Here is a 7,862-nt window from a genome sequence, read left to right on the forward strand (position 1 = left end):
GCTTATTTGGAATTTATTATCTTTATAAATCTTCTGGATTTTTTAAAAATGATTTTGTCGGAGCCTGAGTCACTTTTTCTCTTTTATTCAATCAGCAAGAGATACTTTTCCACAGCAACGCGTCTTTGTAATCCCAAGCGGCTCCAAAGTGCTTCAGCTGTTGGGTTTAGATCTGCGCTGCACATAATACAGGAGCTTGGGAGAGAGAGTTGTTGAAGTACTGAAGTCTGTATTTAGCAGAACGATTTTTTTCGTTGTTTGTTCTTTTCTGGTTATGCATATTCGAATTCCCCTTTGCAAATCCAGGGTCTACTGCTTTACTTAGTTAATGTGTAAGAATCACTCAAATACTCCACACACCGCAATACTGCAGTACTAGAATTTAACTTTCCTTACAGTGAATGTTCTAGATTGTAGCAGGTTATAGTTACACAGATCAGCCACAACATAAAACCACTGACAAGTGAAGTGAATAACATTGATCATCTGGTTCCAATGGCACCTGTCAAGGGGTGAGAAATACCAGGCAGCAAGTGAACAGTCAGTTGTTGAAGTTGATGTGTTGAAGCAGCGTAAGGATCTGAGACACTTTGACAAGGAGCACATTGTGATGCCAGACGACTGGGTCAGAGCATCTCCAAAACCACAGGTCTTGTGGGGTGTTCCCGCTATGCAGTGCTTACTACCTACCAAGAGTGCTCCAAGGAAGGACAACCGGTGAACCGGCGACAGGGTCATGGGGAGTGAAGTCTAGCCCGTCTGGTTCGATCCCACAGAAGAGCTACTGTAGCACAAAGTGGTGAAAAGGTGAATATTGCTAGGATAGAAAGGTGTCAGAACACACAGTGCATGGCAGCTTGCTGCGTATGGGAGCGCTCAGAGTGTCCATGCTGACCCCTGACCACCACCCAAAGCACCTACAATGGACACGTGAGCATCAGAACTGGACCATGGAGCAATGGAAGAAGGTGGCCCTGTCTGATGAATCACGTTTCCTTCTACATCATGCGGATCATCTGTGGGATGTGCTGGAACAACAAGCCTGATCCACGGGGGCCCCACCTCACAACTTCCAGGACTTAAAGGATCTGCTGCTAACGTCTTGGTGCCAGACACCACAGGACACCTTCAGAGTTCTGGTGGAGTCCATTCCTCCACTGTCACAGCTGTTTTGGAGGCACGAGAGGGAGCTACACCATATTAATGTGATCACTGGTGGTTTTAATGTTGTGGCTGATCATTGTACTTCTGCTATGAAAGGCGACCCAGTCTCTCCAATGCAGTGGTAAACGTTTTATGTGTCTTAGTTTTCCATCTCATCTGCCGCTCCTTGTGGAACTCTTGTGTTCACATCCCAGCAGAGCGGCACTAGAGGTCACTGCTGTGCAAAGCGACAAGGTGGTTCCAGCGGCAGCAAAATGTTCAATCAATTGACCAAGTAAATTTGAACATGAAGGTGGCATGTTGCATTACAGTTGGAACGTTTCAACCGCAAGAGGGAGCCCGAGTCTATCATAACCTAACCCAAGCAAGCCCTTAATTCCCCAACCCAAAGTCTATCACAAGTCCTAAGTTCATCGTGAGTGACCCATCAGTGGCAACGGCGTGAACTGGGATGATGTGTAACTTGTTTAGTCATGTGAAATACGGAATTGGGAACTTTTTATCCAACTCCACAGAAACTGCCATCACTGCCCTCAACTTTGGAAGTCCCGAGTCATTTAGAAAAATCTCAAGGTAAGCGGATCTTCTATCAGAACCGGAGCCAGAATGAGTTCCTTCTGCCAGGCGCATTTACACGTGTGAGGAATTATTTTTATGGTGAGGATACTACAGATATCTACACATTTAAAAAGGATTTGAAAAAAAAAAGAAGCTTATAAGTCTGAAGAAAATAGAATAGACTAAAAAAGTAAAGTAAAGATTTAATAAAAATTGCCAAATATACACAAATAGCAAAAAAAAAATATATATATATATATATATATATATATAAATAGTCAAACATGTAAGTAAATAAAGATGTGTAGTTTACCACTTGAATACATTCCATTCCAAGAGACTGAGTGAGGAGGAGGATTGTTTTACACAAGAACAGGCCTTTGGTGAAACCTGAGCTGTGTGGACCGCGTCTCCAAGCAGAACGTTCCACTCGTCAGGTGGAAGGATGGAACAGAGAGAACTGGGAAATAAGGAAAGAGGGAAAGAAGGAAGAAGGGAAAGATGGAAAGAGGGAAAGAAGGGAAAAGGGAAGGAGGGAAAGATGGAAAGAAGGAAAGAGGGAAAGAGCCCTTCACCGGACAGTGATGAAGAGGAGAACATCTGTGATGATCTTCCACAGATCATCACAGATGTGGAGGAAATACACAGATAAAAATCTGATAGAGGTTTAAAATAGTTTGTCATCATCAATAAAATGTATTTTTATTATAATTATTTATTATTATAGTATAATATTATTTAATTATATATATGAATTTATATTATTGTTATATTATACATTATATCATATTATATTTATTATTATTATTATTATTATTATTATTATTATTATTATTATTATTATTATTATTATTATATAATTTATATATGTGAATATATTTATTTTATATATATATTATGTTTTACTTTCTGAACCTGAACATCCCACCTCTGATGATATTTACAATAAAATCAATACAAGGAAGAAGAAGAAAAGAGGAAGAGGAGGAAGATATGAAAAATAAGAATCCATCTGTCCATCAATCCATCCATCATCAATCCATCTACACAACCCTCCATCCATTCTTCCACCAATTAATCCATCCCTCCACCCACCCATCCCTCCATCTCTACCAATCTGTGCGTCCATCCATCTGTGCATCAACACATTCATCCATCTGTGCATCCATCCATCCACCCATCTCTACCCATCTGTATGTCCATCCGTCTGTGCATGCATCCAGCCATCTCTACCCATCCACACATCTGTCCATCTGTACATCCATCTATCCATCCATCTCCACACATCTGTCCATCTGTGTACATCCATCCATCCATCCATCATCCACCCATCCCTCCGCCCACATGTCCATCCATAAATATACATCCATCCATATACAAATCCATCCATCCATCCATGTTCACCTTCTTTTCTATTTTTCTTTCTTCCTTCACATTGTTTTTGTTCCCGTTCCTCGTCAACAATGTGTGTATTTGTTGAATAAACTCCCAGTGTGTTTTTATTAGCACCACGTGAATTAAGCCAATAAACTACTGACGGCGTGTGGAGCGCCGATTCCCATTTCGGCTGCATAGCACCGGCCTAATGGGATTTATTAAACAAACGACGGCTCAATGGACAATGGACCAACGATCTATACTCTCAGTTATGACTCTCAGTAATGTCCTCGCTGTCACAACGCCAGCCGGCCAGCCCCGCCCGTGCCCCATGCCCCGTGTCCCATGCCCCATGCCCCGTGTCCCATGCCCCATGCCCCGTGTCCCATGCCCCGTGCGACCGCGATGCATGATCGGCCCGGTCACCGACGGCGGTTTGCTGCCCACACATGCGGTGAGTCGGGGGTCCGTCATCAACTTGTGGGTTGTGGGACAAAGGCCCGGGTGTGTGACGTCCGAGCTCGCCCTGCTCCGGACAGAGGCCGGGGTGGCGAAAAACGGGACAAAGATGCGGAAGAGAAACAATACGGCTCAGACCCACAGACCCACAAAGACTCACAAAGACTCACAAAGACTGCCAGCGGCCAGCTGCTGTCAGAGCGGACAAAGCCAACGTTTCAAACACAGTCACTGATCTGGAGCGTTCTCCAACACACCGTGGGCTTCTGAGTGTGTATGTGTGTGTGTGTGTGTGTGTGTGTGTGTGTGTGTGTGTCTGTGTGTGTGTCTGTGTGTGTCTGTGTGTGCGCGCGTGCATGTGAATATATAGTTATCATGGCGTCAATGAAGCCCACTCGTGGCATTTTGTGGCCAGATGGCCGCCCTCCCACCGCTGTCCTCCCATTACTTTCAGTTCTCAGCGCCCGATGGACGTGTTTCCACACCGCTGTGGAGGCAGGACGCTGGCTGGGGCACGCAAACAGTGTTGAGAAGGTTTGGAAGTTCATGGACCATATCTTGCCAAATATTGTCCCCGATTACAACTGAAGAAATCATTACTCACGCATAGTTTTGGTTACTTTTAATCCTTGCCTCGGGCAGTAGTGGCATTCAAAACAAATAAAATAGCATGTTTTTCTGGTTATTCTGAGTGCATGGTTTATTTGGGCGCAAATTAAGGCGTTATTACCCCATTTTTGTTGGAAAGTCTTTTATACCGTCTTTAAGCTCACTTTTCATAGATGGTCACTACTTTCCAAATTAGTTTGTCTAAATATGTTTTGGCCAACTTAACTCCGGGATGGGCACCCCAGGCCGAAAACAGGCTGCACGGGGCCTACATTACACCCCGGGGGCGCCCCCTAGTGGCAGGCCCCCCCGCAACGCTTTCCCCCTTTTCTTTTTACTTTGATCCCACTCTGTGCAAAACTTGACTTCTATTATCAATAATAAAACTTGAGCCATAATCTCGGACTATGTGACCATTGACCTGACCCGGTGTAAACATGTGCGGATGTATTCCTTCACCTCAGTTCTCCTCCTTCTCCGACACCTCGGTCCGCGCCCCGGGGGGAATCCATCGGCCTCAGTTCCTTCTATTGTTCTCACAGATATGAGGAAACTGGCATTTCTGCCGACAAAGCAGAAAAAAAACACACTCTTTCCCTCACACACAAGGACACACACACACACACGCACGCACGCACGCACACACACACACACACACGCACGCACGCACGCACGCACACACACACACACACACACACACACACACACACACACACACAAAACCTACACTTAAGGAAAAGGGCTGAGGGCCCCGGGGCCTAAAAGGTATAATCTTGGTGAAACCAAATTGAAGACGCAATGGCTGTGATTACGTTTCAGACACGTTGCTGCTGCCAAAAGAAGAGGACACAAACTGGGTTTCTTCCCAGTTCTGCACATTTTAGAACGGGAGGTTCTCAACCTGCGGGTTCCGATCCAAAAACCGGTTCGCAGGATCCATTTGGAGTGGACCGTGTACATGTTGTACACAGTACACAGTGACACACATGTCACTGTTACCAAACTGCTTTGTACTTTCTTGAGCAGATTATTATGACTTTATTACCTTTTACTTGGTAATAAAGGGGATGGTAGCTCAGGCGGTAGAGCTGGTGGTCTAGTGATCTAAAGGTTGCTGGTTCGATCCCAGGCTCCTCCTGCTAGCATGCTGTAGTGTCCTTGAGCAAGACACTTAGCCCCTAATTGCTCCTGATGGCTGCGTCCGTCGGTGTTTGAACAATTGTAAGTCGCTTTGGATAAAAGCGTCTGCTAAATGACTAAATGTACTTACTTCATCTTACTTGCTGAGGTGTTCTCATCTCTTTTTCCCCCCTATTTTTAATATATATATATATATTTTTTTTTTTTATTTATTTATTTATTTTGTGTGTGTGTATTATATACACATTTATACATATATAAAATATAGTATCTTATTTGCTGGTGGTATAATTAGGTATTTTTGTGCTTTTTATTGATTGATTGATTTTATTGATGTTTGGATAAGACAGTATTTTGGGAACTCAAGAGAATTAGCACTATTTATTTTGTGAAATAAATTAGAATGGTTCAAATGCTAAATTATGTTTGGGTCATGATTTAATGACTAAGGTCAAAGGTGGATCCTGAGGCTGGACCAGTTGAGAGCCACTGCTTCAAAGTAATTTGTCCCTTAAAGCCCAAAGGTTAATATTATACAATTATAAATTAGTACAAACATTAAACATGTTGGTAACTGAGTCCTGCATCAAAATGTATGTGGTATCCAAATAATAATTATGAAAAAGAAAATCTCACTCTTGTGTCAGGACTGGGTGTATATTTACTTCCTTTCCTCCCAATTTTGTTCATTTTAATTACGTTGTTAATAGAGAAATACATTTTGCACTCATTTCATTACAAAAAATAAATTACAAAAATGAACAATAACATAACAAGTTCATTATGATAATGATGATGATGATTATTATATGATACTACTACACAACGACTACTACTACTACTACTACTTGTAATAATAACAGCAATAACAGAAATATATGTGTTGTTATGTTTATATTATTATACTTGAATTAATACACAAACACAACGACTATAATTTGGATACCAACAGCTGTGTAGGCCTATTTCTGAAGAGACAACGAGTTACAAAGTTAAATTAACAAGATACCTATTACCTTAAAAAAAAAGTGGCCTAAGAAATAAACTTTAAAATTAACCCACAAACCATTGTATTGCTTATTTATGCGAGTGTGACACAACTATGGTTTTGCCCCCAAACCCATTTTTTTTTCCACTTCCAGACGGACTGACTCATCATCATCCGGAAATGACGGAAAAATGCTGAATGTCATTTTTTATTTTTATTTTTTACATCCTAAGTCGATAAAGACGGCCCCAGCCACGCGGTGCCCGCTCCAGTCTTCCCTGTCAACACTGGGATTTGAAAATAAGGGAATTGGGGGGAGGAGGGGGTCGGTGTAAGAGAGTGACTGAGAAAGTGTCCCTGTTACACATGGGGCTTCTCTTTTTGTGCCATTCAATTAGGAAACTGAGGAAAATAAATACACCTATAATGAAAACTCACTGGTTTTTTTATTGGTTTGGGGATCGGGGACGCCCAGCGGAGCGAAGACCGATTCTGAACTTTTGATAGGTCGGCAAAGACGCACATTTACCTTTTTTTTTTTTTTTTTTTTTTTTTTTTTTAATAGAAAGGTTTAAATTATGGGAGATGACGGGAAATATTTATATGGGAGGACAGCGGGAGAGAAATACGGTAAAATAAGGCAGAATAAAACCCAATAACATGTTTACCAGCTAAAAGCTAATCATTTAAAGTTCATTATTAATATACTATATGAGGAAATTTTATTTAAAGTGAACAATAATATGTTTTTTGTTGTTGTTGATGTTGTTGATGATGTTGATGTATTATCATCCAAATTTCGCAAGTAAATCTGTCACAAGTAGACGTGTTGCCCTGTCCATACAACACATTTTTTGATGTTCCTCAGCCCTCCCTTCACACCAACTCACTAGCGAATGAGTGACGTCATAAAGAGGCAGTGACATCATTTAAACTTTCAGTGGAGCTCAGTTCAAAAGCTTGTAAATTATGACATTATTTATTACTCTCGTTGATAATTTGATGTTTTATTATGTTTGTTTGGCTCCGTCAAGCACAACAATTACGATAATAACAATTAATAACATCTATATTAAATGATGAAATGTCAAAGAAAATGATATACCGTATGAATAAGAAATTAAAAATTATAATAAATCAAGGTAACGCTACTGTGTTGGAGATGTAGCAGAATATAAGTGTGAATCAACTTAAATGCAATTAAAGTAAGTTGGTAGTACTTTTACTTTTACTTTTTACTTGGAAACGTCAGAGTGGTACTTTCTCTTTTGTTGAGTAATTTCTGTCAAGGTATTTAAGGTACTTCTGAATACTTCTTCCACCACTGGCACTGTGGCCCACGGATTATTATTATTATTATTATTATTATTATTATTATTATTATTATTATTATTATGATCGTATTATGATTTGTTATTTTCGATCAGGCATTATCCCAGGCAGCCCTGGGTCTGTAGTTCAGAAGGGAGAAAAGAGGCGTTCATGTCACCTCGGAGAGCAGAGCACTCAACCAACTCCACTTTCAACTTCCAGCGGGATGACAGCTGACTCTAGCAGTGGCACTCAC

This window comes from Zeus faber, assembly GCF_960531495.2.
Source record: "Zeus faber genome assembly, chromosome: 20".
Lineage (NCBI taxonomy): Eukaryota > Metazoa > Chordata > Actinopteri > Zeiformes > Zeidae > Zeus > Zeus faber.